The sequence below is a fragment of the Canis lupus genome, chromosome 16, assembly GCF_003254725.2.
Source record: "Canis lupus dingo isolate Sandy chromosome 16, ASM325472v2, whole genome shotgun sequence".
Lineage (NCBI taxonomy): Eukaryota > Metazoa > Chordata > Mammalia > Carnivora > Canidae > Canis > Canis lupus.
The window spans coordinates 44,211,923-44,235,452 of record NC_064258.1 but is presented as its reverse complement, the minus strand read 5'-3'; positions in this window follow the sequence as shown (position 1 = coordinate 44,235,452).

Here is a 23,530-nt window from a genome sequence, read left to right as displayed (position 1 = left end):
TATATTTCTTTTTACTTGGTAAATCTAAGGAAATATACAGAAGTCTGACAATAAACTATACCAAAATCAATAAAAACTAAAAGTTAAATGTAAAAATTGTTTTGCCATTGCATAAAAATGTAATTTTACCAGTCCAATGTGTATATCATTTGAAAAAAAATGTAGTTGCAAAATACAATCTCTTTTGTGCTTTGTATTGTTGGTTTTTACAATTCAAAGTCAAGAGGGAGAGGCACATATAAATTGGTTCCTTCTTTTATTTCCAAAGAAGTCACTATTTCTTTTTCATTGCCATCTGCTCTGATTACTATTACGATTTTTACTGTTATGATTTTTACACTGAATATAACAGTGTAAAGATGGTATATAATTAACAAAATTCTTCTCACTGCATTTCTCACAGAAAGCTGGAAGCATAAAAAAGAGTTGCAATGTCAGATATGTTTCAAAACAAAGTAATGACCTTATTAAAAATGAGAACTCTTAAATGTAAGTACTATAGATTGCCTAGATCAACACGATATCCATGAATTGAGTATTTTCCAGATAAGAAATGGATGAAGCACATATTTGCATTTATTTTTTTTAAAGATTTTATTTATTTATTCATTCATTTATTTTATTTATTTTATTTGTTTATTCACAGAGAGAGAGAGAATGGGAGAGACACAGAGGAGAAGCAGGCTCCACGCAGGGTGCCCGATGTGGAAGTCCTCGATCCCGGGACTTCAAGATCATGCTCTGGGCCCAAGGCAGGCACCAAAGTACTAGCCACCCAGGGATCCCCTATATTTGCATTTATTAAAGGGAGAACACATTGTATCTATGTGTACATATGCAGTACAATCTTGACATTCAGTTAGAATTATTTATCAATTGATAAATATGATACATGGGAAGTAGTCATTTTTCAGACTAAGATGCTCATTGAAATGACCTGGAAGCCATTTACACTTATAGATTCTTCAACCCTATTCCACAGGGTATGATTCTGTAGGGTATCAATGGGTTCTGGGAACCTGTATTTCTTTAAACCTTCCCAGGTGGTAATGATATACAGCAAGGAGAAAAAAAACAAACAAATAAATAAATAAATAAATAAATAAATAAATAAATATAAAACTTTAATAGTTGAAGAATTCACTATGAGTAAAACTTTGTTAAACTTGAGAGAAGGGAAAATTGATACAACAATTATTCTTTTTTTAAAAAGATTATGTATTTGAGAGAGAGCAAGCATGTGGGGTAGGGGCAGAGGGAGAGGGCAAGAGAGAAAAATCTCAAACAGAATTCTGCACTGAGCATCGAGGCTGATGTGGGACTTGATCTCACAACCTTAAGATCATGACCTGAGCAGAAACCAAGAGTTGGACGCTTAACCGATTGAGTCACTCAGGCGCCCTAATATAATTATTCTTATGTAGCTCATCATCCAGCACAGCGGTTCTGGGAACACATTTGCTTCCCAGGGGACAGTTTGCAATGTCTACAGATATTTTCCTTGTCACTACTACAGGAAGTAGGGTGGGGTATGGAGGCATGCTACTGGCATCTAGTGAGTAGAGGCCAGGGAGATTGCTAAACATTTTACAATGCACAGGACATCTCTTCGCTACCTAGAATTATCCAGCCCCAAATGTCAATTGTTTCAAGGTTGAGAAACCCTGATTCTAACAGGCAGAATAAGAAATGTACATTAAAAATATATAATCAATTGACATGTCTTTGCAAAGATACAGATAAATGCTACAGCTATTCAGAGTAGCGTAAGTTAGCACTAGCAGATGAAAGACCCTAGAGTATGAAATAGTTTGTCCTTTTTCAGCCTTACCACCACTCAAGCATTCATTCTTTCAATACTAGTTGAATACTTGCCATCTTAAGCACTTATGTATATGGTAATTAAAGAAAGAAGATATTTTCTCTCACAAAGTTCACATTCTGATGAAAAGAATCAAACAGAATGACTAACACTTAAAAAAGAGAAAATATTAAGTGTTGACAAACGTGGAGCAAATGGAATGCTCATACATTTATAGTAAGAGTGGAAGTTGGTACAGCCATTTTGGTAAAATGGTTGGCAATATATACGGAAGCTGATCTGCATACCTTCTTATTTACTTCTTCTACCTCTAGGTCTACATTCAGCAAAAGTGCATAAATATATGTCCTAAAGGACATGCAAAAAATGTTCATAGTAATATTATGTGTAATTGTCCAAAACCGGATACAATAAAAATGTCCATCAATTGTAAAATGGATTATTTGTAATATCATATTTTATAGATACGATGGAATGATGTAAATAATTAAATTGAATCAACAACTGTTATGCAAAACTAACTACAGAGATAAATCTGACAAATGTAATGTTAAGTGAAAGATACCAGACACACAAAAAAATCATATGTGTTGTGATCTCACTTATATAAAGATCATATAAAGGCAAAATTAATCTATAATAATACAAGTCAGAACAGTTTCATGGGGGAAGATAAGTAGTTGAGGACTTCTACAAGTCTTCTGGGTGCTGTAATATTCTATTTCTTAGTCTGGGTAGCAGATCTAGTAATCCATATAGTCTTTACTTTTCTGTATACTATATTTGAATAAAAACATTTACTTAATAGCATGGTAATAAGAAATATGAAGAAAAGTAGGAAAAAGGAATTAGAGAGGATGGGTTGGTGTAGGAGATATGGAATTATATGTAGCAGAGGTCAATGAGCTTTTTCTGTAAAGCCCAGATAATAGTATTTTATGGCTTTGTGGGCCATACAGTCTGTGCCACAAACTACTCGACTCCGAAAGCAGCAGTAGAAGTAAGTAAATGAATGAGTGTGACTTGTTTCTAATAAAATTTAATTTACAGACTCTGAAATTTGAATTTCATGTAATTTTTATGTGTCCCCAAGCTGATTTTGATTTTTCTCTGACTAATTAAAAATATAGACACCATTCTTAGTTCACAGGATATTTAAAAATAAGCAGTGGACAAGTATGACCTATGGACCATCATTTGCAGCCCCACATGTATAGCATCATCAGATGTCTCCTCAGTGAAGTAACTTTGCATTATTCCCTAAAAAAATTGAGATAGCAAGTCATGTGTTTATCTGGGGACAGAGTTTTCTCTGGACAGGGAATATTGAGTATTCCATCTCTGAGGTGGGAACTTGCTTCATGTGCTCCAGGAGCATCCTATATGGCCAGAACAATGTAACCAAAGGGTAGTGTGATACAGAGCAATAACAACCCAAAATTGCACAGAGCTTTATAGAGATATGTTTTTAGAAAAATAACTTGTAAATAACATGGAACATGGATTGGAGAGAAGAAATATTGGAGGCAAGGTACAAGCCACAAGTTGTGAGAGTTTCCCAGAGAAAAGAGACAAGAGGATGAAGTAGCACATTGATAAGATGGCAAGGAAAAAGAAGTAGGGAGGCATTCAAGTGTTTTTAAGAGCCCAAATCTACCACTATATAGACACACATTAAATGTATTTACTTTGTCATGAGACTATAATTAAAAGTCCGTCCTTCCTTCCACTCCTTCCTTCCTTCCTTCCTTCCTTCCTTCCTTCCTTCCTTCCTTCCTTCCTTCCTTCCTTCCTTCCTTCTTTTCCTTCTCCTCCTCCTCTTCTTCTTACCAGAAACTCCCTTTTTAAATTTTTTTTTCATACCAGAAATTCCTAACTGTTTAGAGTTTCTAAAGATGATGATATTGTTCTAGGTAAACTCAGAATTTCCAGTTAAAGGCAAATGGCAACCAACAGTGGTCATCATTTTTTCAAATGTGGCATGCCATCATTGATGTACCTGTTCCTGGCTGAAAGATAGACTTAGAACTGCAACATGAAATAGGTCATGACGTCTGGCATTGTAGTTGAATGAGTGACTTACCTACTGGGTTTTCTGCTTAGCAACAATAGTCAGCTTTTTATGGAACTCCAGCTGTCCAACACTTGTTCTCTTACCTCTTGCTAGTTTTTTTTTTATATCAGCCATTACATATTGAAAATGTTGGATACACAAAATTTAAAGGCACAAAGATAGTCATCCCCTGGTTACAATGAAAAGTGAGGTGACAAGAGAGATGATTACTGAAATCTTTCATAAAATTTCCCACTATTCTTTCACATTTTTTATATAAAAGATTTATCTTGGGTAATGGGCTATCTATCCCATCCATGGACTCAGACTAGTAGCACAGTGTTGTGCCAGATATACCAAATATGATTTTTTTAACCCAATTTATTATATAGCTTTGCCTCACAAGTCAGTGAAAAGGAAAACACCTTTAGAGCAATCACTGGGACAAGACAGATGCAAAATAAAAATTGCCGAATTTAGGTAAACAAAGTTAATGAAACTCTTAACTCAATTAGTATTTATACAGAGTGCCTGCCACATGTCAAACACTGACTAGATTCTTAGTTATATGGCTATGTAAGAATCTTTATCCTGCAGGAGCTTATTATATATTTTTTTAGAATGGGGGAGGAGCAGAGGGAAAGAGAATCTTAAGCAGGTTCCATGTCTATCATGTAACCCAAGGCAGGGCTCAATCTCACAACACTGAGATCATTATGTGAGCTAAAATCAAGAGTTGGATGCTTAACCAACTGAGTCACCCAGGCACCCCAGGGCTTATCATCTTGTGGGAAAGAAAGATGTAAAAATAAATGACTGTAAGTGTTTGAAAATGGAAGGTACAGAACTGGGAATAATTAAATCTAACCATTAATAAGTATTTATATGCTAATTTGTCTATGAATAAACCAAAGCTCCAACAAGTTAATTCACATTTGTGATGTCACATAGTTGACAAGAAAGTGATAGATTCAAACTTGGAAACAAAGTCAATTAGATGGCTTCCCCCCCATAAAGCTTTTTTTTTCCATCCTCACTTTACCTTCAGCAAATACTTATGTAACAACTACCATGAGCACTGTGATATCAGTCAGGCTAAGGAAATTATATAAACATATTTCATTTAGTCTTTACTTAAAGCAGGGATAGCCAAATTAATATTTGAACCCATTGATTTTATATTCAGACTGTCTAATTTCAATTTTCAACATCTCTCTCTATATATATGACCAGGGGCAAAGTAAATTGAATATCCCTGTGGTCATCAAATGCAACATGGGAATTTCTTTCACATAGACTGGTTAATGGAAGTATATGAAATTACACAGCACCTACCTCATAGTAAGTGCTCAATAAATGTTAGCAGCGATTATTGGTATAAAACTGCTTTACACCTGCATATAGGATCCTGGCATCTTGGTATGGTTATATTAACTACATATGTAGAAGTAAAAATAATCAAACTGATGGCAAAATAAGGACTAAAGACAGCATCTCTTGATGAGGATAAGGTATATGTGACCTAGCTGGAAAGTGGTCATTACCCCCGAAGGTACTCTACAATGTTAACTAAATAGGTGTCAACAGGAAAAGCATTTTTTAAAAGATTTTACTTATTTATTTACCCCTGAAAGTACTCTACAATGTTAACTAAATGGGTGTCAAATAGGAAAAGCATTTTTTTTAAGATTTTATTTATTTATTTATTCATTCATTCATTCATTTATTCATTCATCATTCATTCATTCATTCATTCATGAAAGAAACAGAGAGAGAAGCAGAGATATAGGCAGAGGGAGAAGTAGGCTCCCTACAGGGATCCCAATGTGAGACTGGATCCCAGGACCCCAGGATCATGACCTGAGCCAAAAGCAGACACTCAACTGCTAAGCTGCTCAGGCACCCCAGAAAAGGCATTTCTAAAATAAATTCTAGATGAGCTGCATGTCACCTGATTTTATGAGTTTCAGTCTCATTGGTATTTCTAATTGATTTTTTTCAAGGACCTTTTCTAAAAAATGGTTGACACTACACTTTTGACAAATCCTTGTTCCTTTACACTGGAACAACTGTAATTTATTCTTATGACTAAGATTGAAAAGAAAAGGGAAGAAAAAGGCACAAGATAGTAATAGATATAATTTATTCTTATTATATTGTTTATGATAGTGAGTCACCTGGTTAAGCTTACACGTGATTTTTTTATCTAACCTGGTTTCACTTATAAAAGATTGTCATTTAAAACTGACATTTCTGGTCTCTAATTCATAAACACATGTTACTATGAATATTAAAATGTAGAGAAAATTTACACATTTTCTCCTTGAATCAAATTTAAGTCAAAAAAGAAATACGGAAAAAAAAATTAAATAAATAAATAAATAAATAAATAAATAAATAAATAAATAAATAAATAAAAAAAAAAAAATACGGGGCAGCCAGGGTAGCTCAGTGGGTTTAGTGCCTGCATTCGGCCCAGGGGTGATCCTGGAGACCCGGGATCGAGTCCCACGTCGGGCTCCCTGTGTGGAGCCGGCTTCTCCCTCTGCCTTCTCCCTCTGCGTGTTTCTCTCTCTCTCTCTCTCTCTCTCATAAATAACTAATAAAATCTTTTTGAAAAAATTAAAAAAGAAATACGTTCTAGTTTTACGTTACTGTTCACAAATGAACAATGGGTAATCACAGGCAAGGCATATCATCAAATAAATACTTTCAGATAATTGAAATGTTGAAAAGGCTAAATGTTTCCAATGAAAGTGTTTAAATATATCTAGAACATAATTGGTTAGGCACCGATCAGACTGAAAAAATTATCAGCAGAGGGAAGAATCTCTGCTACAAAGGTATAAGGCCTATTTTAAATTTGGAAATCAAAATTTTCAAAAATAAAGTTGTTTTGATATAACTCCTACTGTTGAACTTAAATAGGAAGAGAGTTATTTCATCTACCTAAATGAGGTATGGACCAAAACTGAAAAACTATGTATCTTAAATATTTCCTTCCTTTTACTTTTTTAAAAAATTAAATAAAAATGTGATAAGCTAATGCCAACAAATACTATAGATTGCCTCATGCCACAATATCAGAATGCAATTACATTATGCCCAGGTCAATCTTCGTTCACCCAATTTTCATGAATTCTAGTGTAAAATATCCATAAATTTATGAAATGTCTATAAAATATATTGTGATCCATTTCTCTCATTCTCATTGTTTTGTTTGTTTGCCTGTTGTTTTACTTCTGTGTGTGTGTGTGTTTATGTTTTGATAGTGAGTAGAACACAGCCAGAAGCAATAAACTATTTTTAGAGGAGAATTCATTTTTAATTTAAATATGGGCTTTAGAGACAAGAATAAGAAGCCCTGATGGCAGTTAATTTCAGCAAAATAAAAAAAAAAAAAAAGAAGCCTACAGGGAAAACTGACTGATAACGAAGAAATGAAATCAAGTGTGCAACAATATTGATCTTCAAACATAAAGCTGAATAGACAATAAAATACAGTTTGAAAAAACCATTCATTTTTATTATGAAGATAGAGCAGATGCTGGTTTAAGCATGAAAATAAAACAAAAAGCCCATTGATTATTACAGCTGATACTGACAATATTGGATATACATAACTCTCCATAGTTTGTAATTGTTCGTGTCCTCAGGCAAAGTACTAACCCAAAGCTGGCAGTGAGCCACTCTTATCTGAACAGAAGCTCACACATTAAATATTTAGGTTTCAGTGAGTAAGGAAAAGGGAAGGAAATCAAACAGATTCTGGGGATGTGTGCACAGAGTATTTGTCAGACTGTAAACACAGAATGTTCGCAAGTCCCTGTTCTACCCCCAGTAAAATTTCTCTTGTCTTTGTTTGATTGACAAAAAAGTCTCCTGAGCAATGAGTGTGTGAGTTAGGACCAAAAAATGACTGGGAATAACTGCTGCCTAAAATCCAAAACAGAAACATTATTTTTAGGATTAGTTCTTACAGCAGAGCAATGACTTATTCAGTATAGAAGGATGTTATTGGTTCTCTTGGTAAATCCTCACAGTATTAGAAAGAGGACTAGCTCATTCAGACATAGGGTTCTAGAATGATTAGGAATGTAGTGGAATAATTTCAGGAAGAAAATATGGACTAATTGCCCCTAAAAAATATAAACATTTCCCTCTCTCCCTTCCTCCCTTTCTTCCCTCCCTTTCTCCTTCCTTCCTTCTTTCCTTCTTTCCTTCTTTCCTTCTTTCCTTCTTTCCTTCTTTCCTTCCTTCCTTCCTTCCTTCCTTCCTTCCTTCCTTCCTTCCTTCCTTCCTTCCCCCCCCTTCCCTCCTTCCCTCCCTCCTTCATTCAACAAAATTGAGGCAGAACATGGCCAGGTCTAACCTGAGAGGACATGAATCTGGCAGGGCCTGGGTCATCGTAGGTGAAAGACCAGTCTTCTATCTTCCCGACCTATTTCTGCTCTCATTTTAACACTGCTTCCTCTTATACTTTTCATCAAAGTTCTAAATATTAATGCCAGCATAATACCTTAAATGTGTTGAATAAGTTAGAAAATGTGTTTTCCCATCTAAATACATTTCTCAATGCTAGATGTCAAAGAGCTCATTCTGTTGGGGAGATACAAAGAGTAAATAAAGTGATCTTTAATATGAGAAAATTTCACTTCTCAAAATGGCTAAAATCAAAAACATAAGAAATACCAAGTGCCGGTGATGATATAGAAAAAAAGGAACCCTCGTGCACTGTTGGTGGGAATACAAACTGGTGCAGCCACTCTGGAGAATAGTACAGAGGTTCTTCAAAAAGTTAAAAATAGAACTACTCCATGATCCAGTAATTACACCCCTGGGCATTTACAAAAAAAAAAAAAAAAAAAAAGACACTAATTCAGAGGATTCAAGCACCCCTGTGTTTATTGCAGCATAATCTACAATAGCCAAATTCTGGAAGCAGCTCAAGTGTCCATCAAATGATGAATAGATACAGATGAAGTAGTATATATCTACAATGAAATATCATTCAGCCATAAAAACAATGAAATCTTGCCATTACAATGAATGGATGGAGCTAGAGAGCATAATACTAAGTGCACTAAGTTGATCACTTATCAATTTTTGAGTGAAATATGATTCCACATATGAGGAATCATATTTCACTCATATGTGGAATTTAAGAAACAAAAGAAATGAACAAAGAAAAAAAAGAAAGAGAGACAGAGAGAGACAAACCAAGAAACAGACTCTTAACCAGAGGGAAGGTAGGTGGGGTCATGGATTAAATGAGTGATGGAGATTAAGGAGTACAGGCCTTGTCATGAGCACTGGATGATATATGTTGAACCACTATATTGTACACCCAAAACTAATATAACATTGTGTGTTAACTATACTGAAATTAAAATAAAATGTTTTTTAAAAGTAAATGATAGATAAATAAATAAATGAAAAAACCCAGCAACACAAAACTCCCTATTGAATTCTTTTGCCAACAATTGACAGGGATTATTATGCCCAATCTAAAACTGCTAAATCTGATATCAAAGAATTTAATGTAGCTTGCCCAAAACTACTCAATTGTTACTACTTAATAGTAAAACAAATAGCTGCAAATTAAAAACTCAAGTTTCCAATAAAACAAAACAACACAAAAACCCTAGATGATTTTAGAAACTGAAACTGCTGCATAACCAATAAAAATGCAATAGGGTAGGAGTGTGTCTAGCACAGAAAGCTATCTTAGCTGTCAGGATTGCCTTCCCAAATGATGAGCACAGGGTTGCCCTTCCCATATCTGGATGAATAGCTTTCTACATAGAAGAAATAGCAAGTGCAAAGGCCCTGAGACCAAACTAAGGAATAGAAATAAAACCAGTGGCTGGAGAGGAGCAAGCTACTAGAGCGTGGAAGGACTACAATAGGAGATTATGTTGAAGATGGAGATAAGAATTTACAAGCCAGAGCAAAGCAGCTTAGATTTTATGCTTAGTTAGTTCCATGAGAACCCATGGAAAGCAAAAGATGCTTAATTAATTGGTAATTTTTAAAATAAATACACCATACCCAAACTTGTGAAGCATGAACCCATATCTTTTAAATAACATTTATTTGTTATATAATAAATACTGAAATGTATTTTTATGAAATGGAAATAGCTCTAGTCTTTATTTTTGTATAAAAATGCTAGAATTGGAATTTGATGACTGGGTGGCTCATTGGTTGAGTGTCTGCCTTCAGCTCAGGTCATGATCCCGGGGTCCTGGGATTGAGTCCGGCATCAAGTTTCCCACAGGAAGCCTGCTTCTCTCTCTGCCTCTCTCTCTGTGTCTCTCATGAATAAATAAATAAAATCTTTAAAAAAAAAAAAAAAAGGAATGCCAGAGATACTTTGGCCTCTATTCCTCCTAAGTACATATATTTTTATAACACCCTATTTTTCTTTACCATATAGTTACAGATATGACAAATTAATAACTTAAATAATTATCAATTTATCTCTTCTCTATGGACTGTAAGTTCATGTGTGCAGACTGGATGTCTGAACTCTCAGCACGGAGCTGAGAAGACAGAAAATATTTTAATTGACTAAATTAGTGTAATCAGGCAACAGTTATTTAACATTAATATGAATATTTCTCATGTCATGAAAACTTCTCTACTCTATATTTTTTATATAGCTGGAACATTCCATCGCTGACTAATTAAGGTGTGCCAAGTTTCAAGAATGTATTTTTAATCTATATAAAAATGTTCTAGGGACACTGGGTGGCTCAGGGGTTGAGCGCCTGCCTTCGACCCTGGAGTCCCAGGATCAAGTGTCACATTGGGCTCCCTGCATGGAGCCTGCATCTCTCTGCCTGTGTCTCTGCCTCTCTCTCTGTGTGTGTCTCTAATGAATAGATAAATAAAATCTTTTTTAAAAAGTTCCTATTTGCTTAACTCTATGACTTACATGAACATGTTTGGGTCTGCTTCTTATCTATTGTAGATAATATTGAAATTGAGTATTAAAAAGTCTCCCCTATCTTTTATGGGTTGAATTATGTTCCCCCAAAATATATGTTGAATTCCTAACCCCAGGTTAACATTTATTGTTTTCATTTTACTGGGCCAGCTGCTATTAAGCATCAACCCTCAGGATAAGCCCTTCAAAAAAAGTAAAAATATCTGTCTCTCCTTACTCTGTCCCAAGAGAGTGTTTACTTCCTGGTGGCTCCTGAGAATGCTCCTGAATTCTTAATATCTAAGAATGGCATCTTTTTTGGAAACAGGATCATTATTGATGTAATTAGTTAGATGAGGTCATATTGGATGAAGGTGGGCTCCTAGTCCACCATAACCAGTAACTCTATATAAATAGAATGCTGGGCAGCCCGGGTGGCTCAGCGGTTTAGTGCCACTTTCCACCTGGGGGGTGATCCTGGAGACCGGGGATCGAGTCCCACGTCGGGCTCCCTGTATGGAGCCTGCTTCTCCCTCTGCCTGTGTCTCTGCTTTTCTCTCTCTGTCTCTCGTGAATAATAAATAAATAAAATATTTAAATAAATAAATAAATAAATAAATAAATAAATAAATAAATAAATAGAATGCCATGCAGAAAGACAGACATACAAACTCTGGGTGAAAATTGGAGGTATTCTACCTCAAGCCAAGAAACGACCAGAGACTAGAAGAGAATCCTGGAACACATTCTTCTCTAACACCATCCGGAGAAGGACGGCCCTGCACACACAATGATCTTGAACTTCCAGCTTCCAAAACTATGAGACAATACATTTCTGCCACTCAGTTTCTGTTTCTTTGTTATAACAGCTCTAGGAAACTACTACACAAAGTCTTCAATGTTAAATCACCTTTAGATTATCTGAGCAGAAATTGTGCAGGTCAGACCAATCATAACCCAAGGACACTATTATGATGCCCACATGTTGGAACTGAAGTCATAGAAAAGAAAGATGAAGGTTTAGGGTTCCCAGATTAAAATGTTGGATTCCCAGTTGAATCTGAATTTCAAATAACCATATAATATTCAGAACTTACTATAATAGAAAGTTGTCATTTATTTGAAACTCAAATTTAACCAGGCATCCTTTGTGCTTATATACTAGATCTGGCAAGTCTCAGGAGCCACCAGGAAGTAAACACTCTCTTGGGACAGAGTAAGGAGGGACAGATATTTTCACTTTCTTTGAAGGGCTTATCCCAAGGGTTGATGCTTAATAGCAGCTGGCCCAGTAAAATGAAAACAATAAATGTTAACCTGTCAGGTTCAGTGATTCGGTTTGGAAAAGCCAAAGAAACAACCAAAAGAATCAAAAAGCAAAAGGATCCCTGGAGGACTAAGCATAAAAAGGGTGTGAAATATCCTTTGAGATTAGAAGATGAAGGAAACTAAACACTTCTACTGTCACTGCATGTCCCTGTGACACTATTTATTAACCCAGGAGAAAGACTACTTTCAAGCACCAGGACTATAAGAAAATGATAAAAGAGGAATGCAAAAAAATACGAAGTTTCCATTTACCAGTGCAAGGAGCTCATGAAAGTTTCGAGGTGTAGACAAAGAAATGAAAAATTATTTTGAAAGTGCTAAACAAGTTACAGCAAAGTTCCCTGGGTTTAATGTAAGAGCAGATGAATGTGTCTACCCTCATTTGATGTTTATGATAGAGAGAAGGATGATGAGAGGGCGCACATTTAGGTGAGTTCATGAAGACTGCAAAATAACATGCAAAACGATATCTGGGCAGACAAAACATCCGGAAGCCCCAAGATGAATTAGTCTCAGGAAAATTAATAGAAGATGTAAATTACTCCCCAAAAGAGGGAGACATGAAATTGAAGTTTTCAGTAGGAAAAGAGCCAACAACAGGGAAAATGGGGAAATAGATCAATCTGATAATGGTGTTGAAAGAATTCTGAACAGAATTTTGACTGAAGAGATAGAATTACTCTCCTGAATTGCAGGCTTCAGTATCCAAAATGCAATTAATTACTAAAGTTAGATCCAAATTTTGGTCAGGATGACTCCAAACAATAATGACAGAGAGAGCTCCTGTATTAATGTGGGAATAGATCCAAGCGAGATTACTTCTACTGGAGAAATATTCTTTGAGACACAGCAGTTCCCATTTCAATGGCCAAGACACTGTTGTTCACCTTAAGACAAGGAGTCTAAAGTGCATTTTCCACTAAGAAACTACAAAACTGAAGCTTAAAAATCATTTAAGACGACAAAAGACATGTCAGGGAAAGAATAAAGTATCCCAGAAGAGTGTGACTATCAAAAATATGTTCTGAGTCTGTAGTGTGTTTAAGACACGGAATTTTCAACAAAGGACACGTTTGGACCACTGTGCAGTCTTAGGTATAAGGAAAATGTTGACTTTAGTAATAGCTCATCTAATCCTGATGAATGCATCCAGACTGTGCCACCTGAGACATGGAGAGCTGTGTGGGCTTGCATCAGGAAACACTAAAGGCAGAGAGAAAGGAAATATGGGCAATACGAGAGAGGAATGTTTGTCAAGAAAGGAGGAAACCTAAAGCTGCTGTCTTCGGGTCTAGGAGATCACACGTGGAATGTGCAAAGCAGCTTTCAGCGTGATGGACGAGCGTGGTTGCCATTGAAGGAACAAAGAGAAGTAACACCAGAGGACCCCGTGGCCTTTTCCCTACAGGAATAACACCTATAGTAAGGATATCCTGCATAGACCACATAAATATGCTCTGATCTGCTTCTTGCCTGTGCCAGTGGCAGATAAAAACATCCCCTTACACTTGTCCTAGTGCTGCTATTTATTTATTTAGTTAGTTTTTTAAATATTTTATTTATTTATTCATGAGAGACACAGAGAGAGAGAGAGAGGAGATATAGGCAGAGGGAGAAGCAGGCTTCCTGCCCGGAGCCTGATGAGGGACCTGATCCTCGGGCCCCACGATCATGACCTGAGCCAAAGGCAGATGCTCAACCACTAGCCATCCAGGTGCCCCAGTGATGGTATTTATTGAAGCTGTATACATAAATTTTAAATTTCTAATGAATAAAAACATCAGTGTTGGTACAAAAGTCTGAATGACCCCTAACACAGGTCATTTTGAGGAAAATCTCACCACATCGTCATGTGTTTTAATGTCTATATTAGGACTATCCACTGCCATAAAGGACATTTATCTGAAAACTGAAAATAGAACACTTTATATTTCAGTCGTCTGCTCACCTAGTATTCCCAGCTAGGTGCTGTGAGGGACACAAAAATGAAAACAAAAATGCGGGACCTACCTGCCTTCAAGCTCCAAAAGCCAAACTCTCAAGTGGAAAATTAAGCATAATCAGATGCACAAAAGAGATGAGGATCCCTGGGTGGCTCAGCAGTTTAGCACCTGCCTTCGGTCCAGGGTGTGATCCTGGAGTCCAGGGATCAAGTCCCACATCAGGATCCCTGCCTGGAGCCTGCTTCTCTCTCCGCCTGTGTCTCTGCCTCTCTCTCTCTCTCTCTCTCTCTCTGAGTGTGTGTGTGTCTCATGAATAAATAAATAACATCTTAAAAAAATAAATAAATAAACACAAAAGAGATACAAAACAAAACTCTAAGATAAAAAAAAATGATGATGTGCCATTTAGAAAAGCAGAGGTAAATTCTTATCAGAGTTCTGGGGGGAAAAATGCAAGTCAGAGCTTAGAAAATGTTAGCATTTACTCTGATCTTTACAGCCTGTTTCAAGGATATCCATGAAATACAGATATGGAAATGTCAGTAAGGGCATTCCAATTCGAAGAAAGGTTCTGACAAAATATTTCTTTAACACAAACAGAGAAACAAATATGTTGGAGTGGGAAATAAATATCTTGGTGGAACCTCAGGATATGGAACACGCTGCCATTGGATTCATACACTTAACTCCAGTGGGGAACAGTAAATGCATACCAGTAGGGGACACGGATAATCGCCCAAAATGTCATATCTCAAATATTAAAAGAATTTCACCTAAAAAATTGTGGATTTTTCATATGACTGCTATACCCAAGTTTGGTTAAAATTGAAATGGGATCATTATCAGGTATCAGATATTAGTTATGCAAATCAAAACCACAATGACATACTGCTTTATACCGACTAGGATGGTGATAAATAAAAAATACAATAATAACAAGTATTGGAAAGGATGTAGAGAAATTTGAGTTTTCATACATTGCAGGTAGGCATGTAAAATCCTGTAGCTGCTGGAAAACTAGTATTTCTCAAATAGTTAAGTATAGAGTTGCTATATGACTCAGCAACTGCATTCCCAGGATCTACTCAGGAGAAATAAAAATGTATGTCCACACAAACACTTGCATGCAGATGCTCCTAGCAGCATTATTCATCATAGCCAAAACCTGACAACAATTCAATGTCTCTCGACTGATTAATGGATTTAAAAAGCATGGTAATATATCAACATGATGGAATATGATTTGGCCATGAAAAGGAATGCAACATGAATGAACATTGGAAATGTAATGTTAAGTGAAAAAAGATAGTGACAAAGGGCCAAGTATGAAATGATTCCATTTATGTGAAATGTCCAGAATAATTAAATCTACAAAAACAGAAAATAGATTAGTAGTTGCCTAGGGCTGGGAGGAATGAGGAGACAGGTAGATGATGACCAGAGTGCACAGTTTCTTTTTGGGGTGATAAAAATATTCTAAAATTGATTTTGGTGGTCATTGCACATCTCTGAATATAATAAAACTCATTGAATTGTATATGTTAAATGGATGAATTATATTGCACTATATGTGTATGATACCGCAAAGCTGCTGCAAGAAAATAAAAGGGAATTTTATTTTTTTATGCTTTTTTTTTCAATTCTATAGTAATATATACTCAGTTCAACCAAGACAACTAATATAGTTCTAAAGGAATATACACAAGCTTGTCATACCTTCTTTCCTGAGGCCTTGAAAGTTAGCAGTGTGGAATATACTTTCTAGTCTTTATTATGTTTATATCATAATACGTGTGTTCATAGGTGTTTATATATGCATATCTATGCAATCTCATTTTCAAAGAAACAACTGTTATTGCCAATATTTTTCTGCAACTTGCAAAAAATATTCTAAATTTTCCTATCAGTATAAGGGCACCTGGGTGGCTCAGTTGATTAAATCTCCAACTCTTGCTTTTGGCTCAGGTCATGACCTCAGGGTCATGAGATCGAGCCCTAGGTCAGGTTCTGCACTTGGCACAGAGTCTACTTGGGATCCTCTCTCTCTCTCTCTCTCTCTCTCTCTCTCTCAAGGAGCACACATAACCAAATGTGAGACACGCATCATTTAGGTTAGATCTGCTCTTCTTCAAGAGAGACTGCTCACAGATATAATCTCCTGGTCCTCTGAGTATGGAGGGCTGGGAGGCAGAGGGAGGAGCTTACTGGGTTATAGAGAAGGTTAAGGTGGCAGCCCATCAAGCCTGCACCCCTCTCCACTCCCCATGCCAGCTGGTTCCCAGCACAGCCCCAGTGCCAAGTTGCTGGCCACCACTGTGCTTGCTACTGCTTTCCTGTTCTGCAATAGCAACAGGGCAGACAGTGATCCTGGAAACTTTCCCCCACTCTCTGTCTGTGATGCTGGACCCCCTTCCATTTGGATCTGACAGTTACCAAAAGGCAAAAACGACTTCTTTTATCCACAGGGTTTCCATAATTGTTTTATAATTTTGACATATTAATCTCCTCCCTCTGGGTTTTGGAGCATTTTAGGATTGAGGTGAGAGAGAGGAAAGTGCGTGTGAGTGGGACATCTTGTCAGTAACCAAAGCCCTCCCATGAAGATTAATTCCTACCTGAATGTGACTATTTTGAGGATTAATGGCCTATGCAAAGAAGCAAGCAGGAGATGTTCAGAAAAGTGATCGTTTTTATATTTGTATTTTCAAGATCATGGAGCTAATCAATGTCGGAATAAGGATTGTGACATGATACTTAACCTCTACAGTTAATACACTTTCCACTCTGATGTTGAACTTCTGATATACATTAAATGATGTTCCAAAATGATTCTTAAAAAGTATATTTTAACCATACTTTAGTATAATGATTTTATTAAAGGAAGAGAGTAAGGGACATTATTGTGGCATCATCATCCACTTTTTTAAAAGCTATGGTTCATCTTAGCATATCCATTTTGTGAGCAGAGTCTATATTTAACAAAATAAAGTGCACAGTCTACAATGTGACTTCGTATTTTTCATCTCATGTGAGTGCATTTTTTGCAGGTATGATAAACTATCTTCAGGTTTTAGATAAGATTACAACTATAACTTTTTAAAACCTAAATTTTTGTGGAGTCCAGGCTATAAAAATACATCAGAAGAATGGAGAACCTAGCCATTTAATCACCAAGACTATCAGTACTTCTATAAAAAGCTTTTAAATGGCAAGAAGATAAAATGTTAAGTGCGGATAGTAATTACTTGCCTTTATCTTTTGTGCCAGGTTTCAAACCTCACCATATGGGTGTTTGTGCAAGATTAAATAGCTATTCAGGTGTGTAATGAGGTATAGATACTAAACTGGACCAAAAGATGCAGTGTGGAATAGGTCAGAGTGGATCAATCCTGCAGAAGTGGAATTATGAAAGAGTTGATTGATAGATCTTCATGATTGCAATCATATATGTATTTTGAGAGCCATTTAACAAAGTAAAGAGAATCATTTTTTTTTCATTATTTGTGTAGGTAACAAAATACTATGGAGGAAAGCAGGAAAGAAATTTGGGACAAAAAATATAGAGTGCCATCTGAAAATATCGAGTAGTGGAGCTCCTGAATCACTTGGCTTGCTCAGAACACTTTAAGCATTCATAATTAATATAATACCCCCTTTACTCTAAAAAATGTCTCAGCTTGAATGATAAATTACATGGTCACCCTACCAAGAGTGATTTCTGATCCAGCTGTTGCAGAGTCACTTCAAAAGAACGTAAGCATGAAACTTTCCTTTGCAGTACATCAGTAAAGGTGAAAGATGGAAAAGATACTTGAGAAGAGAGTTACCTGGCTGATATTTTAATCTTACACTATGGTAGGTGAGAAGGAAGTTTTAGACGATCTGAGCTATACTGTGGGGGATGTAATAGTTTGCGTAAGTGCATTTGTGTGTGTGTGTGTGTGTGTGTGTGTGTGTGTGTGTGTGTGAAAGAGACAAAGACAGAGACAGAGAGGAAAAGTGAGCCAGAACTACAGTAGGATCTATTCCCCCTTCACACAGACCCTCAAAAAATGTGTAAGAGTAAACATACCCAGGCTAATATTAAAATGTAATGAAATCAATATTCTTATTGATTTGAAAAAAATCGGAATTTTTCAAGAGACATGGAAAATTAAGATATTTCAATTTGTCCATATTCCCAAGTTACACCGTTAAATGGCAAAAGCATAAAGAAAAACATATAATGTGATTGTATTTTTGAAGACATATTAAACGATGGGGTTGTAAATTGGATAATTAGTCCTATTTGCTCTAAATGTGATTGTATACTCAATGCTCCCTCAGTTTCTCTCTCCCTCCCTCCCTCTGTCTTTCTTCTTCCCTTACAATAGAGACTTCTTCAGTCTAAACCTAAAATGAGCAATTACAACGGAGCCCACCAGCCCCCTCCTTGTGACATCAATAGGGAACTTCTGTTAGAAGAAAAGGTGACCAGTGCAAGTTGTCATAGGGGAAGGGTGAAACTAATAAAAAGTTTTTCTCTTTTTTGTATTTCCGAAAAGAAAGACTTCCTTATAATAGGTATTTTATAATCAAATAAATAATGAAGCTGTAAAACAACAAAACAACAAGCTTTTTTTTTTTTTTTTTTTTTTTTTTTTTTTTTTTTTTTTTAACAACAAGCTTTTCATTCAGCCTCCTTTCACACTCTCCTAATCTCCAGATCCAAAGGAGATACTAAAACCACAAACCACCAAGAGGTAAATGACACAAAACAATTCAGGCTTCCTTCACCTCTAAGTTACATCGTTTTATTATAAAATAAATTAGACATATACTATCAGACATGTGTGGCTTTTTGGTTTGTGTTTTAGGTAGAGATGGCTGATAGTCGCATTAGTGTACTTAGCATCTCAAATCCTTTTTCAAATCAAAATGACTTTTCAGGCCAAATCAGTTTGCTTTAGTTCCTAATATCATGATTAAAAAAACACAACTGGATAATAGTTGAATTCAGTCATTCAATCTTAGTCACTACATACTTAATTCAGGTGCAACTCAATTTAAAATATAAACTAGTCATGACAACCAAGCCAACTGGTTTTTCTAAAGTACAGTTCTCAGAAACATGAACATGGTGTCTTCTCATGATTCTCCTGTCTCTCCTCAGATAATCTCAATAAATCTAGTTAGCATCTTAGATATTCTATTTCATTCAAAGTGGAAAGCCAAATCCACACAACACCCCCACAGACTCCTCCGTTATGTATCTCAATCTTCTACTTTTACGTCTCAATGAACGGTACCTTCTCCCCTTTAAGACTTGGCACTGGTTTTCCCACTGACTAGAACTCCATTTCTCCAGTATCCAAGTAATAAACTTGGCAAATGTTTCCACTTCCTTCACATTTGTGCTCAAATATAGCCATGTCAATGAAACCCAACCTGACCATTTTAAATTACAAGTCATCCTAAACACTGGATTTATCTTACCATGTTCTTTTTCTCTTCTTCCATAGCACCTATTGTCTAGCTATATATAATTTACTTATCTGTAATATTTATTATTTTTATTAACTGGAAATAAATATCCCTTGTTAGAATGTAAGTTCCATGAGGGCAAGGTGTTTTTTTTGTTGTTGTTGTTGTTTTGTTTTGTTTTGTTTTTTGTTTTTTGTTTTTTTAAGATTTTACTTATTTATTTGAGAAAGAGTTCTCTGGTTCTCATGACTTTTCATATTTACAAGTTGTAGCACTATGCTCTCCTCCTAGTTATCTGACATAACCCAGGACATAGGAAGTACTAAAAGAAAATTTACTGAAAAAATAAATAATTTTATTTATTTATTTAAGTAAGCTTTACATCCAACGTGGGGCTCGAGCCTACAACCCCAAGATCAGGAGTCACATAACTGTGCCAGATAGGCTCCCCTGAATATATAAATGAATTCCCCCCAAAAGAAGCCAAGTGAATCTGACTTGCAATTACTTCTCTTCATACTTTTCTTTCTTTTTCTTTCTTCTTCTTTTTTTTTTTTTCTTGTTCTACTATTTCCTGGACTAAAGTCCCCTGTGTGACAGTGCCTTAACAGAATGGACCTCAAAATACACATGCAGTTGTTATGCAACTAGATGTTCTTATTATTGTTTTTGGAGGTGCATCACCAGATAAGTCTTTTACTTTTATAGAACTACAGACATTGCATAGAAATTTTCAACAAATACTCAAATCAGAGATGATTTTGATTTTATTTTACACATTTTCTGATCCTTTATATACTGTTTTATGTTTATATAAGTTTACTTTGCTTCCTATTTAGTCTTCAAATTCAATGACCAAGATAGTAGAACAGCATGAGCACTGAATATGACCTCTGTTCAGAAGAATTCCATTTCCACACAATACATTTCCAGGGTTTGGTGAAGGATGAAACCACTCTTTAACTGCTTCTCCTGAGTCATCAACCAACCAAGCAATTCCTGATGCTTTATTATTTTTTTCTTCTGAATGGCTTTTTCTTTAATTTCCGTTCATGCCTTCTGATCTAATTAGTATAATTAGCCTTGGACACACAATAAACAAAAGCAACAAACAAAAAGCCCACAAAATTCCATTTCAATAGCCTGCCTTTCATAGACTTTCTGTATCTAAGTTTTCAGCTGTCTTCATAGCTCATAACCTTTAATCCTAACATCAATCTCCATGTTCTATTCAGTTACAACTGTGCCTATTGAGAAGTAGCAAAGGTTTTGGAGAGTTTGTGGGAACACAGAAGTTGTCCCATTCATTTTCATTAGTAAAGTCAGGAGACACAAATTTTACTAAAATTGCCGAGAGGGCTCCTGCTGTGTCTAGATGATTTATTATTAGACATCATATTTCTTTTCAAAATATGGTTAAAAGAACTCAAGAAAATCATGTGATTGTTTTACCTGAAATATTCTGTAATTTCATCACCTGTGCCCTAAAGTTGCTGACTAGAATCTTGATAGAATCACACAAGGGGCTTTTCCTGGATGGAGAGAAAGGAAACAAACATCAAGACCCAGAAGAAGCACGGAGTAGAACACAGTTCCTGTGAAAGTGACAATGGAGGAGAAAGTGTGCATTTTAAGAGGAAAATTTGCCATACCTGCAAAAATTGGTTTACTAGAAAATAAAGTTGGAAAATGTTGAGGCAATCTACCAGTACTAAAGGACAAACATTATAACTTATATAGAGCAATTAACACAACTGTTAGGCTGTAGTGCTAGGCTAAATGGCCCGTCCCCTGCCCTCGAGGAGCCTCGAGGAGCTAATTTCCTAGGAACAATATTCAAGACCTTCCACACCTGGCCCAACTTACCTTTCACGGCTCATAACCTCCAATGCCAGACCAGGCAGCCCGTGCCAGTCCATGATCCACACTTGAGGAACAAGGTGTTAGCTCGGTTTTCCCAGTCCCAGCTGCACTTTAGGATCACCTGGGGAGTCTTCAAAAATTATGCCCGGGATCCAGCCCAGCCTGATGAAATCAGAATTTCTAGGAGTGAGCTTTCCAGGTGATTCTAATGCTGAGAACCACTGCTCTCACCACATTGAACTATTTACCTTCCCCCAATTAGAGAATCTTTCTTCATTCTTTGTTTATATTACTCTTTCAATCTATTTTTATAAAGTTTCTGTTTTGATTTTGCAGGCTTCACTCAAATGCCACTTTCATGAAATAATCCTTGTATTCTTCCAGTTTATCCTAAAATCCAGTTAGATTAAGCTAAATCAGCTGGGAACTGGGAAGTTAACCTGAATTGTACTAGCCTTCTGCAGAACTACCTGTGACATGTCACTATCCCATCTTTGACATATCATCATCAGCTTTATTGTTTTTTTTTTCATTGAGGTATAATTGGACATTCAAAAGTATTAGCCTGTAATTGTTCTTAAAAGAAATAACCCTGTCACATTCACCATTTTGGTGGCTCCCTTACAAACTGTGAGGGTACTTTTAAGGATGTGGAACACATTCTGTCACAATATCCTCTTCATGGTAAACTTCCAGGAGTAAATTCTTTTAATTTTTTATTGGAAATGGAGTGACACTTCTCATGAGCAACAGGGATTCTTTGAATCTTGTGGACACTAGAAAGCACAAAATGATCAATTTCCCCTTTACAAATTTGCTATTAGAAAATTTAAAGCCAATTTGTGACCCTCTCATGAAAGATGTGGTAGTTATTAATGTGCCTGTTTTCATATTACTTCTGGCTTTGTTTTATATTTCCAGTCCATATATTCTGTTATCCATTTACCCCAAGCTTAATTTATGTTATCTTGTTGTATTTCCTCTACTCATGTGTTTTATCTTATATCATTTATAGAACAATATGCTACAAAAGTTAAATAAAAAATAAACTTCCTTTAAGCTCTCTCCAGGTATTTGTATCAAAATTAGCCCCCAAACTATCTTTCCATAGTCCTTTTATTCCCGCCAAATTGTAGCCTCAATTTTATTCCACTTTGCATCACACAATTTGTTGCATTTCTTCTTCTAGGGTCTAAGTATCCTGAGGACAAGGAATGTATCTTACTAATTTGTGTTAAACCCATGAAATTTACAAATAGAAATCAGTCAGTGATTATTTGTCATTGTTATATAATATATAACTTAATATACAATTACCATATACTTACAGATTTTATATATATACATATACATATATAATCAATAATCATGCTCACAGACACACATGCACGAGAGCCCAAGAACTTTGGACGATGCTTGTGGCCATGGTTGAAAAGGTAGAAATGACATCATTTTAAGTCTTTACAAAACGACAAAAGCCACAGGATCATATTCCAAAAACAGCAGGATACCACTGAAAGATTTTAAGCAGAGATGTAGTAAAAACATATTTAAGATTTTAAAAGTGGGTTCTGGCTGTTGCATTACATAAAAAAAGCAAACAAAAAATCTTATACTTATTCCATTATGAGGAAAAGGACAATAGAAGCTGCAAGAAGAGCTAAGAAGCTATTGTAAGAGCAAGCAGTAAAGCAATATTGGCTTAAGGCAATCTTATATAATGGTACAGCTACCCTGAGACAGAAAGCTATTTTCATTCACTTGTTATATTTATTGTATACATGGCTCTATTGTCTCTTGGGAGCACCTTCTCTATGTAAATAATTAAAATATTTTCTAGTTAAATATTTATCCTCTCACAATATTGACTATATTAGCAGTCTTAGAAACTAAAAATATTTTTACAGCTGAACTTCAACTCTTCAACAAGAAAATGTGTTTAACTTCTAAAGCTCCAAGTCTAAAATTAAGGATTAAAAAATCTTCAAAATCTCCATCAAAGAATCAAAAAGCCCTCAATTTCTCCTTTACGGCAGTAAAATTCTGCATCAGCACAGACTGTGTGGTCTGAGACAACAACAAGGGACACTGGAGGACACCAGTTCAAGTGTTAAGGGGGTGTAGGT